The following is a 17,765-nucleotide window of genomic DNA, read 5'->3' as shown; positions in this document are numbered from 1 at the left end:
GGTTTAAGAGGAGAACTGAGCATATAAATCAGCTGCTTATCCTGAATTACCCCATTCACATCCCTGAGCTGGACAGCAGGGAGCCTCAAGGCAAGCTATGATCAGCTGAAACACAGGCTGATGCATGTCAACACCACAGCTGAGTAGTACTTGTGTAATAGAGATGGTGGGAAAAAGCACAAGGGGTTGGTTTGGGATCTGTCACTAAGAATTTACCGGCTGCTGTTATTGCTTGTTGTTCTGGGTGATACAAAGGGTCATGTCCGTCATCAGGGCTTAAAAATTGGACTAGAGGTACAATTTTTTCCTTTATGTTCTTATTGATGAGCACCACATTTTTATCATTATTTCCTCAGTAAAAGGAGAGAGAGGCTTATTGTTGGTTTTGGTTCTTGTTTAATTTTTTTTTCTTACCTAAGTCTTTAGAATAATTTGTGTTCTGTAAGAATATAAAAAACATTTATAAAAGCTTTCACTTATTGAAAGATGTTTCAAGCTTATTTAAAGATAAATAAATTAAAACCCCGTTAAAACCGATCCATGAAAAGTACAGAAAAAGAACTTCAAAGTTACTGGGTTTACATACTATGCCTCTTTCTAAAAGGGTGCCTAAAAACAAAGTCCAGTAATGGAAGTAAATCTGGAAGACTCAAAGCTAAATAAAGTTGAAGTAACTGTAGGTTTTAAAATGGAATAACATGCAACAAGCCCAACAGTGGATATACTCATTTGATTTATGCACACGTAAAAAAAGACACATTTTGTGTCATTCTGAGAATTTCATCAATATTCAAAGAATCTGGCTAGAGACTCAAAATTATTAGCTGGGGAATTTTTGTATCTATGAAGTCAGGAGCAGAATCTGTATTTTTAGAGTGCTGTCCGATTTTTTACTCTTTCTTAGCAATTGGTCGTGGGGGAGTAGTTTTTCCATCAACATACTCTGTTTTCTGGAGGATGAAAACGATTTCCATCCATTTTAAAGCAAAGCACAGTCTGTCAAAACATAGTAACAAGATTTCCCATGCAACACAAACTGAACTTCTCAAGAGCAGGCATCTCAGAGAACTGAAGAATATTTTCAACTCCACAATTGTAATTATTCTGATAACTTCCAATACATGTGGTTAGCACTCCAGCCTACCCTTATGGAAAAACACAATCATCTTTCTCCCTTGCTTACAAGTCCCTCAAGCAAAATGCTTCTCTGTTAGAAAAATGTTGTGTCCTAGTTGGAGACAGATTCCATTCTTGTCAAAAGTATAGGTGGAAGATGGATAGTGCGTCTCTCGTATGTCCTTCTCTTGCTTTAGCTCCACTTTTATTTTTCCTGGGGTCTCGCCCAAACTTCCATTTTCTTAGTCTTCCTGTGTAACCTTCAGGTAAAATCTCAGATCTTCTGAGTGGGACTAAATTTTGGCTTTCAATTTTCAGGGTAAAATTTCAATTAAGCTTAATTAAAAATACATCTTTTGAGGGTTTTTTTTTTTTTCCTCCGAAAGTTTAGTGGTAGAAAAATAAAGTTAGTGCAAATGGAAGAGGAAGATGGTTTCATTCTCTCAATGTTTCTCTCAGAAAACTGTATCAGAAGATATCTCACAAAAATACTAAGTCCATGACATTTTTCACCAGTTAGAAAAACCAATATTGTCCATACTTCTGAATCACTTGTTTGCAAGCCTGTAGTAGGTGATGGGTCTCTGCAGCTGCTTGATATAGACATGCTGAGCAGCAAAACAGGTGTTCTCTTTATTTTAGTAAAATTAGAAGTCAATGCTAAGCATGAATTTTGTTCTATGAGAGATTTCTTCAATTCCAGAATTAGGACTCTACAGTCTCACACAATTTCATTAAATACCTACAAAAACTAACATTGGATTTACTAACATTCTTCATGAACAATACATCCATGCATCAAGTTCATCTTTTGACATGAATCCCCCATCAATGTTTACCCATACAGTTCACATCTGCCATCGAGATGTATGCAAGGCATGTTTTGTTCTTAAATCACAGAAAAAAATGAATATTTGAATAACCACGTTTCAGGGATTTCGAAGTGTTACACATTCAGAGGCATGTTTTAACCAGGAATTATTTGTGAAATATATATTAGCTTTTTATTTCTTATTTTAGATCTAGTTCTAGGACAAGATTTTGCAGCAGGTGTAATACATGCTGCCAGTGAGAGCAGCCATGTTATATAAGAGCAAGGTTTCTTACGAATGAAGATAGGCTGAGAAAATTGGGGCTGTTCAGCCTGGAGAAGAGAAGGCTGCGTGGGGACCTCATAGCAGCCTTCCAGTATCTGAAGGGGGCCTATAGGGATGCTGGGGAGGGACTCTTCGTCAGGGACTGTAGTGACAGGACAAGGGGTAATGGGTTCAGACTTAAACAGGGGAAGTTTAGATTGGATATTAGGAGGAAATTCTTTCCTGTTAGGGTGGTGAGGCACTGGAATGGGTTGCCCAGGGAGGTTGTGAATGCTCCATCCCTGGCAGTGTTCAAGGCCAGGTTGGACGGAGCCTTGGGTGGCATGGTTTAGTGTGAAGTGTCCCTGCCCATGGCATGGGGGTTGGAACTAGATGATCTTGAGGTCCTTTCCGACCCTAACTATTCTATGATTCTATGATTCTATTTTTTTAGCAAGATGACAGCTGTTTTTTCTTGGCATTAGTGATTACAAATCCACGAGGGAACACTCTGAAGGCTTTATGACAATCCTGGCCAAAAATGTAACTGAATGAGGAGATCAGCATTCAGATTCTGCAAAAGCCAATTTGCCAAATACTTGTCATGTTCCATAGTTAGTATTGCCACATTCTGAAAACTTGAACAGACAACTCAGTCAAATGGCTGCTGAGCATGTGTCGTAACTTCAACAGCAACCAGCAAATCCAGTAGAGCTGGCTGACTGATAGAAAACCAGGCACCTGACTACCCCTGTAGTAAATACCAGCTGGAGAGTTTTGTGACAGACACAATGACCAAGATGAAAGTAGAGTAAGGGCCACTGAGACGTTTAACTACACAGAAGTTTGGTTTAGGGGAGTACATGTGAAAATTGCAAATACCTACCATTTTCTTTCTTTCCTCCTCAATGAATCAGTGGGAGGCCGGGGCACATTTTCCTTGCACTGGGATCTGCTGGGCAGAATTTCTCTCACTTTTCAGAATGTGTCCTCAGACATGAGTTCCTCTCCTAATCCAGAGAATGATCCAGATTGCAAGCATTAACTCAAGCACCTGGGTTTGTGACTCAGAGGTTTCTGAAAGTCAGCTCTGCTTCTATTGCTTTCTCATGTACCACCTGTGATGGAAATCAACATGTCTTAACTCCCATCAGTCTGTGGATTATAGAAACCAAGAGAACAGGACTATGCAAAGGGAACGTATTACTACTTCTCAAACTGCTACAGCTTCTGTGATTCATTTCAATGACATGACTTCAGTGTGGCATAGCATTAAAATATTGATGTCTTTGGGCTTTGAGGGTCAAACAGAAGAGACTTCTCAGGGGCTTGACTTAGAATCTGAGTTGTCTCCTCTTTGCTATTACCCTAGAAACTGAGCTGTGTTCAGTAAGGTAAATAGAATAAGGCTCCAGGTCTCAAAGAACAGCTTCTTAGTCAGGTTTCTGCCAGGAACCTGGAAGCATAGTACAGGAGCTGTTTCACAGGAGCTGTTTCACCCTGGGAGTAGGTCTTTCCTTGGGCACAGCTGCTCCCACATGCTGAGAGGGAACATCTGTCTCTGACAGATTTAGCAGTGGAAAAGTTGAGCCTTACCCTTAATGATTAAGATTAGGCTGAATTTGGTAAAAATATGTACAAGACAAATGTATCTGGAAATACATTGCTATGGTTGTACAGCTTTCCTTGGTGGCTTGAATCAGAGCTTGCTGTGCCATGTGGGGCTGGGCTGCTGGTCGGTTGGTCCGTATCTCTAGCAAAGTAGCCATGCCCTGAAAATTTTTCTTGCAAAAATTATCTTGACAACTGAGGCCTAAATTCTCTTGAGACTGATGTCCCTTAAGCATTATGCATTAGAAGATGCTCAGGGACAAAACATGTACTGGTTAGTATTTTGCTGAGATACTGTGGATGGTGCTGGTGACTGAAATCCTCCATACACTCACATCTGTAGAGCTCTCTCTCCTTCTCTGTGAATTACACTTAAATGGTCATTAGAGCTGAATATGTCTCTTTTTGGCAGTCACCTGGCATTTTTGCCTGGTAATATAGAAACTAGGGATGTATAATGGAGTGTGTAAAATCTATGTATAGTAATGTTGGGATTATAGGGAAAAAGCAAAGGTTTCGTGTTCTGGTCCTTATTAATGAGCTATATTGTGTCCTTTTTTAAGCACAAATGAAAGATGAAAGACGTGAGGTTCATGAACAAGGTCGTTAGTGTACCGGATTTCACTCATTAGATCTGTTACACTACTTTCCAGCTTACACAACTGTCATTAGAAAAATCTGTGAAGTGGAATGATTACAAATATGCCAACTTTTAAACCATCTCTGCTTCTAATTGCAAAGCAAAAAATAATTATACTTCAGTGCTATAATGGAATTTACTTTTGTGCGTGTGGTTGTTTTTTTGGTTGGAAATGCAATAGAGGACCTTCCTGATGCCAGGGGGTGGGGAGAGAGACGGGGCGATTGTACCACTCAGTGCAATCTGCAATTTACCTGCAAATCCTGAAGCATTACTTTAATTTAGTAACCTTGTTAGGACCAAGTTAATATTGCAAGCTAATACGGCTCTTTCTTCCCCTTACTAGGCTTCCAATTTCACATCTGATTTGAAGTGACAGTGAGAGGAAGCATAACATATCTCTCATTCTGTTTGGACTCCTTGTTTACAGAAGAGTGATGAAAATGCTATTAAGCACAAAAGGGATCACCGTATGCCTGTTTTTCTTTGTATTGTTTGGCAGCAGCTATTGAAATACCATTACCAGGTGAGTTGTAGCTATTTTACTGAACACTCTGATGTTTTGGTTTGGTATCCTTTTTTTTTTTTTTTTTAACCATTCCCTGAATTAAAAAAACGAAGGAATTTTCCCCCAGGGCAGATTGGCACTGGTTCTGGTGTTTTTTTGCCTTACTTTGAGTATCGAGCAGGACCACTTGTCAGGGCTCCTCTGGTCCCTACTGGCTGGGTTACTGCCTACTGCTCATGCACCACGAAAGTGGCCCCTCATGTCCTGCAGCTGGGGAGAGAAGGCTTTTTTCCCCCCAGGTAGGACCTGTGAGTGTCCCCCGGGTTCTTTGCCTTCCTACGCAGCCGAACACAGGAGGCCAATCAGCAGTAATTTTCCAATGCTAGTGTATAAAACCCAACTACCAGGAAGCTAAATTCCACAAAAGCCTCAAATACAGGCATACACATGCAGGAATAATCCTCAACCCCAGAATAATGATCCTGGCAAAGCATTGGCATGAGTTTTTCTGATAGAGTGAGTCCCTGGACAGTATTAGAATGTAAAAGGAGAACTGAGAAATATTTATGTGCTGGGCAGATGCTGACTGCTGCTGGGCGTACAACTGGCAATTACATTTTAACAAGAGAATAGGCAATTAATTTTTTTCCTATTCATTACAGAGCAAAACGATAACAAATATTTGGATGGTAGTGCTTAACCACCAGCTGGATTTATGGATTACTGTGTTTTGAAAACAGATATTTTTGCTATAGCATGCTGCAGATGTCTGTGAGTGAGACATGTCATTCGTGAACAAGCAGGAAAGGTAGAAAAGGGGAAGGGCCCAGAGCCATACTGAATATAAAAGACAAAAATGTTGAATTCCAGAATGGAAGAGGAAGAAAAACAGCCTCACATTTTTGCTTGCATCCTAGGGTTTTCTGTTGTTAGATGGATTCTCCTGCAAAAGGTACTACTGTGTCATTTAAATTGAAGTACCAGAAGGCAATTTTCTGAAAGAGGAAAGGTGCTAGGTGCTAAACTGTCGATGACTTCTTGCACAAGGGCAAGTGCATGAGTGACTTCACTCGCAGAAGCAGCCCTGGGCAGGGAGCTCACTTCAGCAGCCCCATAGCTCAGTCTTCCTCACGTCTTCAGGAGGCCATTGAAAAGCAAGCTCTGTAGAGCCTAGTTTTATAGCTGAGAGAACCTATTTAGTATCTAGAAACCTCTCATCAACCCCATGGGTATACTGAAACCACTGCCTGTTCTCCCTGTATGTTTTCTTCGCAGATTTGCTGTGCTTCCACATTTGTTTGTCTGCTATGTGGTTTTGTTTTGTTTTGGTTTTGTGGTGTTTGGGGTTTTTTCCCAATACTGGGAACAAGACCACTTTTTGTTCAGGGTTTGTACAGCACCTATGGAGTTGAAGTCCATGACTAAGGACAAGGATAACAGGGTTTCAGCCGACGGTAACAGTCTTGGCAATTACTGCGGAGGTAGCAACTTCTGCTTGTCTTCTGAGGATAAAAATCTTTTAGGTCTTTTCTAACTGTGTCTGTCGAGTACAGCCAAAAGATGGCAGCATTTTACTCAGCACTGATGTGTGAGCCTTGCAACTGCTTACAGGCTGCAACGCAAAACCCTGTCTGAGATGAAGCAAAACCCGCAACTTCTAATGGAGTCATCAGGATTTCTTATAAAACCTGCTAAATATAAACCATACCAAAATGCGTTTAATACCATAGGTAAGAATAATTACTACCGTGGAAAGATATGTTTTCAATCGTTTTACTTAAAACCGTGTAACCATTGTTTTGGGAGATTGGGAGCACCATGGGTTTTTTTTAGTGTGACCAGGTTTATTTTCTGCATACTTTTGTGTTTCTCACCAACTCACAGCTGTAGCCAGACCTGAAATTCAGTTTCGTTAATTTTGGACCTGTGAAAGGGGAGGCATGGGAAATATTGACAGCCGCATAAAAGCTGCAGTGAAACCAGTAAAGAGGTTTTGTTTAAAACTTACCACTTCCAGCAAACCTATTCCTGTGAGATGCAGATCAGCATTATTTCAATCACAGGTGTGTAGGAAGTGAGGCAAATGGAGTTATCCAGCTTCTTAAAAGGTGCCTTCTTGGCACTCTTCTTGCATATCTGCAGACAGTTTTACAAATGCCACAAAGCACCTCCACACCTGTAGGTGTGAAACACACTGAAATCCCAGCCTGAACTAACTCATGATGCTGCACTACAAGTTTATGCACATAATTACCTTTGCTGCTGGACCACATTATAAAGGGAGCTCTCAAAACCTCACAAGTAGCTTTAAAACAATAGGTAGCTTCGCAGACACTGTTAAAAACATGAGGTTGTATCTTAATTTTGTAAAAACAATAATTCCCCCCACCCCCCCCCCCCAAGTTTACGTACACTAATGGTTTTGCTAAAGTGCTTGCAGTCAATTTCCTGGTGTCTGGCAACTGCATGTAGGTAAAATTGCTAATCAGTGCCTGGAATACGTACACTTGATTAAGTATACCTAGATTGAAAGGTATTAGTGTACAATAGTCGTAGTATTGCTCATGTTTTGCCTTAAAGCCTTTCTCAGTCACTCAGCTAATTCAGATGAAGGGACAGAAAACATTCTTCTTAAATCTGCTGTTTGTCTTTAGGCTCAAAAAGCCTCCTGGGTACTGGTTGACATTTTGAGGCCTATCAGCCTAATTAGAAGGGCTGGAATTTCAGTCTGTAAATGTAGCCTGAGTGATGTGCACTGAATACTTCATGTCTGATGCCTGGTAGGTGTCTGCAGTTGCTGCTGCTGAGTCAATGGACCAGTGCCCACTGTCAGCTTGTGTGAGCGTGTGTCTGCACTCGCAGCAACAGCACTTGGTTGCAAACTGTTCAGGGGGCCTGGGAGCCATAGGTTATCCATCACTATCACTACAGAGTCCCTACAGGCACCATGGTAAAAGGCTGTCACCAGCACCATGCAGTAAGTCTTTTTGTTTGCTGCTTTTCATCATCTTTTAACACCATAGCTGGGAAAAATGTTTTCAGCTTTAAACAAATGGCAGGCTGTATTGCAGCAGAGAGCACAGTTTAAAGACAGCTAGTTCAGCCTGAGCTAAAGCTGCTGACACTAACTAGCAATGGGTTTCAAGCTTTTCAGGAAATCATTTCACAAGAAGCTACAAAGACAGCTCACTACAAAAAAGTTCTTCATATTTTATTTATGGCTGAATGAATGTTGTGTGTAAGAGGCTGCTCAACCCCTTTTATCTGCTAAAACTTGCTCAAGTGTACAAGATTTTTACGTCTTCGCTATAGGGAAACTGGAAAGATGTATCATCAAGGCAGATGGGATCAATGGTGTGAGCAATTGCTGCCCTGTGGGGCAGAAGAAATGAGGGGGTTCTGGAAGTCCTCATCCCTTACAGTGTGACTTAGCCAAGATAATAGTCTGCTCTTCACTCCTCAGAGACCTGATTGTACATCACTTACCTTTGAGGCAATGGGGAATAATGGCACTGGTGTGCAGAGCTTTGGCCATCTGAGGTTAAGCAGTTAAGTTGTGGGCTGCTGAGGGGGTGTCAGGAAAAATAAGCAAGGTTATGAATTCCAAAAGGCTCAATAAAAGTAACTCGAACAAACAGATATTAGGCAGCTTTCTAAGCCATCCATTGCTTTTAATTTGGTTATTTTTGGCTGCCAAAGTAAAGCTGAGAGTAGCTGTCTCTGTTAGTTACACTGAAATCACAATCTCGCAAAGTAAGGTCCTGGCACACAGAGTTAATCCATTTGAAAATAATTCTCAACACAGAAAATATTGTCTAGAGATCAGTTTATGGCCAGCAATCACACAGAGCCCGTCCATTGTGCCAGCCTCAGCCTCCACTGGGAGTCGAAATGAAGCTGTGGATGAGGATTGTTAAATCTCAAAGCCACAGATGACTGGAAAGCAAGCCTCTCTGCGCACCACTGGTGAAGGCACACACTATTCTCTCTGGAGACTGCAGAACTGTTCTGCTCCAATGTGTTTTTTCTTCTCATTGCAAGCTAATTTCACCCTATCCTGAATATGAATGATTGAGTTCATATGGTAGAGTTGATCGAGAACACATACACACTGGATACAATTTGCCTCCATGTTTCTATACCCATAGTTATTGGAAGCCTCCCTCTACGATACACTGGCCAAGCAACAACCTGAGAAGGCAAAAAATGAGAAATGAAATTATTCTGAAATGTTTTTCTGTGCCACAGTTTTGTGCCTGTATATTTCTATTGAGTTGTATCAATTTGATTGGGACCCGAAGTCCTAAAAAATGTCATTTATTCAAAGAACTTGGTATTCTTAGATGCTGTTCCAAGGCTGACACCAAGGCAGCTGGGCAGAAAAAGTAATTAACTCATCCTTTCCTAGGTTTTGTGTCACTCAGGACTTGATTTAAGACCCTGATTTTCTTCCATCTGGAAAAAGAAGCTAGGTTGATGCAGTTTTTCTCATGCCCAAAGCTTTACAGCATATGTTCCAATTGGTCATCTTGTCACAAGCCTCAGAACTACTGGAGAAAAGTGACAATTTTGAAAATTCATGAAGTTCAGTAGATTTTATCTAAGATTTTCAGTGCTCACACAGTTGTTTCCTCATTCGCAGCCTATTGCACCTGGAGTGCTTTCACCACCAAAGTCATCTTTTATTAGTGTGAAAATAGTGTACAGGGTATCTATCGCGTTACAGAACTTTACCATTTGTGCACATTTCTCTATTATATCACCCCTAATTATACTGGGCTACCAAAAAGAAAGTTAAAATTCTTCCTGAAATTTCTACTGACTTCATTAGCAGCCTTGATTATCTACCAAGGATAAGATTTCCAAGGTTTCTTCATTTATCATGAAGACCAGCAACCTGGTCTAGTGAGTGGGAGGTGCCCCTGCAGGGGGTTGGAACTGGATGCTCTTAAGGTTCTTTCCAACCCAATCCATTCTATGATTTAATAATAGTTGCTTTCTCTTGGTCTTCTCAAGAGGACTGCCAGATATCTGTAGTTCCTAATGAAAAGTGAAAGAATACTGCTTCAGTTAAGTGGCTGGGAAATAAAAGCTGGTAAAAACCTACCACAGGTTGCTTAATACCATCTGATTCTCAGGAGTTTGCACTTTCTTTTGCCACGTCCCAGCATACGGCTTTAGTCCCAGTGCTTCATCAGCAGTACAGTGAGAATGGGCACTACACCCAATTACATGTTTCAGTCATACATTTCTATTAAAAAGAATTTTCTATAAATTAGTCAGATGTACTCGATGTTTTTTGTGACTCCAGCTGCTAATTTAAAGTGGTGCTGGTCAGCAGAACAGGCTGAGCTTGTATCATCTATAGCAATTGATGTTCTCCTCCAGAAGCACTTCGCTGCTCCAAGCCTCTGTTGGAGTCAGTGCTACGATGTACATTGAATTGGATGGAGGCAGTTGAGTATGCTTTGAAAAGTAAGGTTTCATTCCAAAGAAAGGTTTGTCTGGACTTTGGCTGCAACATCCAAACGCATCAGAGACTTTTGCTCCATATTCACCACAACTAGAAGGTTTACAAACAGAATCTTAGACATCAGTGTTTGACGGAAATTTTCTCAGACGCCTTGGGGCTGGTTTTGCATCCACCCAGAATGGTGCCAGTCAGACAGTGAGTGGCTCGCACTGACTGGTGTCTCATAAGCTAGCGGTCACTTTACACAGTGCAGTGAAGAGCAGGGCAGAGATGCCTGACCTAGTTCTCACACTAACAGTATTATTACAGCCATATCACCATCACTGAGTTAGTTAGCTTGTCCTGGGTTCAGCAGTAGCAGCCATTTTTCTCTTTCTTAGTAGCTAGTGCAGTGCTATGTTTTCATTTTTTGGCCTGGGAAGAGAGCTGATAACGCCAATGGTTTCAGTTGCTGCTCGAATGTTTGGTCTGGCCAAGGACTTTGTGAGCCTCATGCTCTGCCAGGGAGGAGGGGAAGCTGGGAGGAAGCAGAGACAGGACACCTGACCCAAACTGACCAAAGAGGTATTCCATACCACAGCACGGCATGCCCAGGATGTAACGGGGAGTTACCCAGAAGGGCTAGGGGACTGCAGGGTTGGAGGAGGTATCGGTCGGTGCTCGGTCAGGGTGGGGTGGAGGAGTTATCGGTCGGCTGGTGTTGAGGTGTTGTATTCTTTCCTCTTGTTATTTCCTCTATCATTATTATTATTGGTGGTAGCAGCAGTGGTTTGTGTTCTACCTTAGTTACTAAACTGTTCTTATCTCAACCCGTGGGAGTTGCATTGTTTTCGATTCTCCTCTCCGTCCCTCCAGGAGCAGGGGGAGGGCAAGAAAGGGGGGAAGTGAGCGAACAAGGTTTGTGGTTGGGTTTAAACCACTAACTCCTCACTACAATGGAGACATTCACGTAGAAGACAAATTCCATTTGCCTCAGTATAGAACAATGGTTCCCACCTGAACAAGCTCAGCTGGAGGAGTCTTCATCTATGCTGGATCCATCCTTGAATTCCTGGATTCATCCTTGAGGGCATCTTTGCCTTTTGCATTGAATGGAGCGTGGTTTAAAACAGGAGTATAATCTTGAAACCCTCCTCCATGAAGTGTGTGTGCATCCTTTGAGCATCCTCTCTTCATGTGCCATGCTCCTCAGCGCAGAGACACAGCTTCATTTGGAAGGTGGAGGTGCATGGAGGTTGCTTCCATCCTCCTTGGTGGTGGAGGGTTCAACTCCAAACGCTCTGTTAAGCTGTAACTTCTCAAACCTTCTTCTCTGTGACTCCTTTTTGTTAAATAAATACAGCCGAATGAGGTCATGCCTGAATGAGGTGAAAAAGGGTAAATGGTTCCTACGTCTGTACCACTACCTTTTCTTGCATGAGCTGTAGCTGTTGCTTTGGGCAGAGGCACAAGGTGAAAAAGGGCAAATGGTTCCTACGTCTGTATCACTACCTTTTCTTTCATGGGCTGTAGCTGTTGCTTTGGGCAGAGGCACACTGGCCTACTTTCCTGCCACTTCCCACCCTGCTGGCAAAGTCACCTATTTGGCAGCATCCTGCTACTGTGAAAAAGCAGCTCCTGCCAGTGCTCCCCTATATGCTTGATGCTCACTCCAAGGCACAGGGACAGCTTGCAGACCTCCGCACACCTGGCATATTATGGACACTGAGAATATGGATGACTGGCAGAATATGGGGCAAAGAGAAATGGGATACCAACACTTTCTCTTTTTTTTTTAATTAGAAAAGAAAACTTTATAAACATTCCTCAGTTCCTTCAAATGACAGCAATAGGTTCCAGCCAGCAGGAGATCTGCATTTGTGTTTCATTTCACATCAGGGGTATGCTTTTCAAGGAAATAATCTATCTCAATCATCACTATTTAAATACACTTCAGTTTGCATCGCAGATGATCTCTCAAAATGAACTCTTGCAGATGACATGAAGCCAAAAGACACCCAGTGAGAGCACACCTAGCATACCTGGTCCACAGTAGCCCCACAGAATGCAAATGGTCTGAATATGAGATACTCAAATCCAGCTGTTTCATTCTGCAGGACTCTTCTCATGCTAACACAAAGCCAAATGTGCTTGCTCCCAGTCCTGACCCAGGCATGTGAAATACGGCGAGGATGAGAGTCCTCATCCATCCCTGGGCTCAGCCACTTCCACCAGCCAGCTCTGCTCTGCCCCTGTGTGTGCGCAAAACAGAGTGTGTCCCCTGGACAGAGACTTCACACCTGAATTCTGCTGGAGCTAGCCCAGCGTGAGCACCATTTACAGCCCTCAAAAATACAACTAAAATACACATTACAAACTCTTTCATCCTGACAAATTCTGGAAAATTCCAAATCAGGAAGATGCTCTGTATGGGTTACAGGCTGTATAGGAACTGGTCATCTGATGCATGCTGCACTTCAGCAGCCAGCTTTATCCATAAGCTTAGTCTTGGGATTTTCCATGTTTGTACATGGAAGAGGAAAACACCTCTTTAGAAACCCGGTTTGGTCTTTATGTTTAGAGTTTATTTTAATCTAAATAGCCAACCCTGTAGCTGCTTGTTGGAATAATATATACTAGACTTACATCTAGTTTTGTTCTGAGACACAAGAAAAAGAACATACAACTTTGAAAATCTGATAGAGCGTAAACATTTTTTCTTTCTCTTCTAAGCTGTAGCCAAAACAATAGTTTTCTTGACCCCTGCAATACTGCTATTAATTTAATTTGTCTAAAATAAGCCTCTCAATTAACTCCTGTTTTCCACTAAACTGTGGGAAACCATTTACAACACAAGATGCTGGATAATGCTGGAGAGAAAGAGAAAATTAATTACCAGCACCAGAACCATCTAAAAACATCACTTGGAAGGAACATATTAGATTGTTGAGTCCATTTCTTGTTTTCCTCAGAAAACCTATTATTTTAGCTTCTCTCATAATGCGGTATAATTCTATCTTCAAACTGATTGGTTTGTCCCTTTCAAATGGCTGAATAGAAACCCACTGCTTCATAGACATCTGATCTTATGCCAGCTTTCCTCTTTCACATAAATGTTTAATTTTCCCATGTTATCTACCCCACTGAAGTAGTTTAACAAAACAGCTGCATCCTTCCCTGACCTTTGCTTTCCTTGACTGTATAAACTATGCATATTTAATGGATATCTATCCCTTCAGTGGATCTTATCATGGACAACTTTACTTACTGCAGTGCCAACTGCAGTGAGTAAATGCACAAACTGTTTAGGACAAAGATTAAACTGCTAGAACGCAGGAGCAGTACAGATAACTTCATGGATTGACCTAATAGGTTACCCTGATCTTGCAGGGGGGTTGGACTAGATGATCTTTTTAGGTCCCTTCCAACCCTTGGGATTCTGTGATTCTGTGATTCTGTAATACATCTCCCAGCTGGCACGAATCAGATTAGTTCCTGCTATGTTTTTTTGACATAACATCTTTCAAAGAGTTTTTAAATTTTCATCATAAACAATTTGCATTATTGACAGGATAGCTTTGATATCTTACTCCCATTCATCGTCCTGGCACCATCCGGAGGTGGAATATGGCTGCAGATATGGGTGGGAATCAGAATGGAATTTTATGAAAGTGATGTCTGAAATGAGGCTAGAAGAACACCCGGGGCTTCTGAAGTTTTGTGAACTCTCATGTCCCATGGGAAATGTGTTAACACACATATTCTGTTCAAAAAGGCTGAACAGAAGGCTTTTTTACCACTTAACTCCATCAGTATGAACTTAATGCTTCAAACGTGCAATAAAAATGTGTCTGCACTGTAGAACACATAAAATTTTACCAGGATCATGTAAATAAGAGCAGAGATAACAGATGCATAAATAAACATGGTGTCATGGCTTTCGATTTTCATTTGGCAGCTATCTCAAAAGCTGTTCTGTGGGAAAGTTATCACACAAGAAGCCTTTACTAACCCATATAAATAAATCTGTCAGGTTCCAGTTTGCCTTGTTACTGATATAAGTTGGACAGTTGCCATCTCAGAGGGCAGACCTAGGCTCTCAGTGTTATTGCCAAGTTCCCTGCTTTGTACTGCGGTGTGTGGTGGCTCTTGGGAGGGCAGGATCTGTCCATGAGCATACTGACAGCAGGGGTTTGATGCCTCAAATTCACAGCAAGTCCCCATCCGATTGTCAGCTGTTTTCACGAAAAACCTTCTTTCTGTACGATGTCTTGTCTCTTTCTCTCAGATGAATACGTATATGAAATGGAGTGTACTTTTTCAATTAGCTGTCTCTGTTTAGAGTATTCAGTAGCTTCCTTCAAGACAACTTAATTAACATGTAAATGCAACACTGAAAGTTGTAACTCCAATAAACATACCATTCTTGAATAGTAGAAAAGTGAGAACAGTCAGAAATACACAAAACCAGTCCTGACTTCTTTGAATTTGCATCATTTGTGGTCAGGGCTTGCAGTTTTTGTCTTTTTACAACAATGAAGCATTGTAGAAGAGCATTTGTGGATATGACCTTGCATAAGGTGAAAAACTCAAATATTCAGGTTTTTGTCTCCCTGCAGCAGGAGGGAAAGGAACAGAGAAAAAACTGTTTTCCCTTAGTAGAAAAGTACACAGGACTCATGAAACCATATCTTGTAGGCTCTAACAGGACAATGTACGTTTGAGAATATAGCAAATGCTGGCTGTAGCAGAGATTGTTTGAAAGCCCTTTTCAAGAGAGTTATAAAAAGCTGGCGTCAAGAGAGAGGAGGTCACAGTGCATAGCTTGTTATCCAACAGCTGTAAGCTGCATTTTGATCTCATTTTGAGCAGTGATAAACAAAGCCATGAACACAGTTGAGGCAGATTGCAGAGTCTGACACAAACATGCATCAGCCATTATTCAGGATCCTATGCTAGCAATACAACCCCAGTTAAGAGGGAGCTGGGTGAGGCTGGAGCTTCGGGTAGGCTTTATTAAGGAAACAAATTTGGGAAGCTGCTTGGAGAGTGAGATTTCCTTTTGCAGAACTTTGGACAAACATGACGAAGCCACAAAAAATTGCAAAGCAAAAAAAGGAAATTATAATTTTTCAGCCAAAAAGAATTCAGAATAAATTAAAAAAATAATTTGAAAATATTTTACTATTTTTTTTACTGTACCTTGTCTTCTTTCCTTTTCGCTCTATTTTTTCATTATTTACTTTTCTTTCCAGTCCTCACTTCACAGGAGAAGTTCATTAGAGCAGTCAGAAGCTAGTGGACATTCAGACTTTGTCATCTGTCAGGACAAAGTTAGTGTATGAAGTCTCGTTAAGGTAAGATCATTCATTGGTGTCAGCTGTTGTTGTTCACGTTTGTGAAGTTTTGCTTGCTGATACTAAATTAAGAGGAGCACATAGAAGAGAGAGCAGAATGAAATATAACTTGTAGAGACAATTCCAGAGATTTAAAATAGAAAGTAAAATCTTATAAAGCATTCTTAGATTCTTGTCAAATATCAGACAAATCATACTTTGCAATTCATCTGGATGCTCATACCCTAAGGGATCTATGTTCAGCTGAAATAAAGCAAAACAGATGCTAACCCACATGTAAATGCTGCATGAAGAGCACATGTTCTAAGGGCTATTTGTGTCCTTTGCTTCTCCTTCAAGTATGTTTTTTCTTGGTTGCTTCATAGTATAGCTGGAACTACACGGGGCTCAGATTGAACATAAGCATCTAGGCTGTTTATGCTAAGCTTCCCCTGTGGTTTCCCCTGCTCTGGCTACCTTGCTTGCAGCACCTGAAAAACTTCACTTTAGGGAGTTCGGGGTTATCAACATGATGATCTACATGAGAGTACCCAGATATGGTGGCACACCTCACTTGAGGAAAACTTTCACAGGGAGGTCTCAGAAAATGTCTTACAAATAATCCTGCCAAGCTCAGCAAAGTATCTTGAGAAACTCATGTACTGATAAATAGCCTAGGATGATCTGTAGTATTTGAATATGAAGTGTTTTCTGTTACTTCTATAAACCACCTTTACTCTAATGTGAATAACCATGATAAGGTATATCTCATTCACTTTAGACATCTACAATAAAAGCAGTAGTTAGAGATGTAATTGTAGCTAATTATTTGTTTCAGTCTTAGATATATCTGCAGTAGACCATAAGAGCCTATTTCTCTCTATTTATCACAGGGAATATGCTCAGGTAAGCTCATCTACACAGCAGATGTCCAGCTAAGGTGAGCTTCATCCCATAAGTCCAGTAACTGATCATTCTTGCTGATTTTCTTCTAGAACTGTTTTGCCCTCATTTTAGATTTGATCTCACATATCCTTTGGTTTGTTAGGCAGATATTAATTCTGCAGTAGTTCCAGACACCAACCTTGCAGAGCGCTTGCTGGTGGTCTGTACTAATTTCCACCTGATAGTTGTGAAGGTACTTTTGACTTACATCAGGATGAATGTGAGCCAATTAATTAAACCCTATTAAATCAAATTAAGCCAAAAGTCAGCTTCCTGGTTTCTAATTATTTGGAGGAGCTGACTAAGCAATCATGTTTGGCTCAGTGCATACTTTTTCACTGCAGACAAGGCTGATAAGTAGATTCAATCACTTTTGCTGTATTAGAAATCTTCTTTGAATAGCAAGATGTACTTTTCAAAGTTACTGTAAGTAGCACTCAGTTTGAAAGAAAAAAAGCTTTTTTTGGCTTTCTCACGTGTTTAAATTGAATTGCAAGATAATTCTCTGCGTTCTGCAGCACCACGGAAGTATCAGAAGCAGCATAGAGGTGGTAGCACCCATGAAGTCCACAGATTTAGAGCTGGTGTGAGAATCGCTTTGCTGCTCAGCAGTGTTGATGTTGCTTTGCTCTGTCTAGAGCTTTGGGGAAAATGTACCATTTTTTTTCCAAAAAGCAGCCTTCTTGTGGAAGTGAATACTCTTGAGGTCTTTTTGCTGAAATACTTCTATGATGTGATTCACATGTATGTTTAGGTGATGTCATTTCCACACAACATCCTTGTCTCTAAATTGGAGAGACATCAATTTGATGGACGGACCACTCAGTGGATAAAGAACTGGCTGGATGGCCGCACACAAAGAGTTGTGGTCGATGGCTCGATGTCCGGCTGGAGACTGGTAACGAGTGGTGTCCCTCAGGAATCGGTGTTGGGACCAGTCTTGTTCAATATCTGTAAGGGATGCCATCCAGAGGGACCTTGACACGCTTGTGAGGTGGGCTGATGAAATTCAACCAAGCCAAGTCAAGGTCCTACGCCTGGGTCGGAGCAATCCCAGGCACAGCTACAGGTTGGGCAGAGA

Source organism: Lathamus discolor, chromosome 4 (genome assembly GCF_037157495.1).
Source record: "Lathamus discolor isolate bLatDis1 chromosome 4, bLatDis1.hap1, whole genome shotgun sequence".
Taxonomy (NCBI): Eukaryota; Metazoa; Chordata; class Aves; order Psittaciformes; family Psittacidae; genus Lathamus; species Lathamus discolor.
This window is presented reverse-complemented; position numbering follows the sequence as displayed.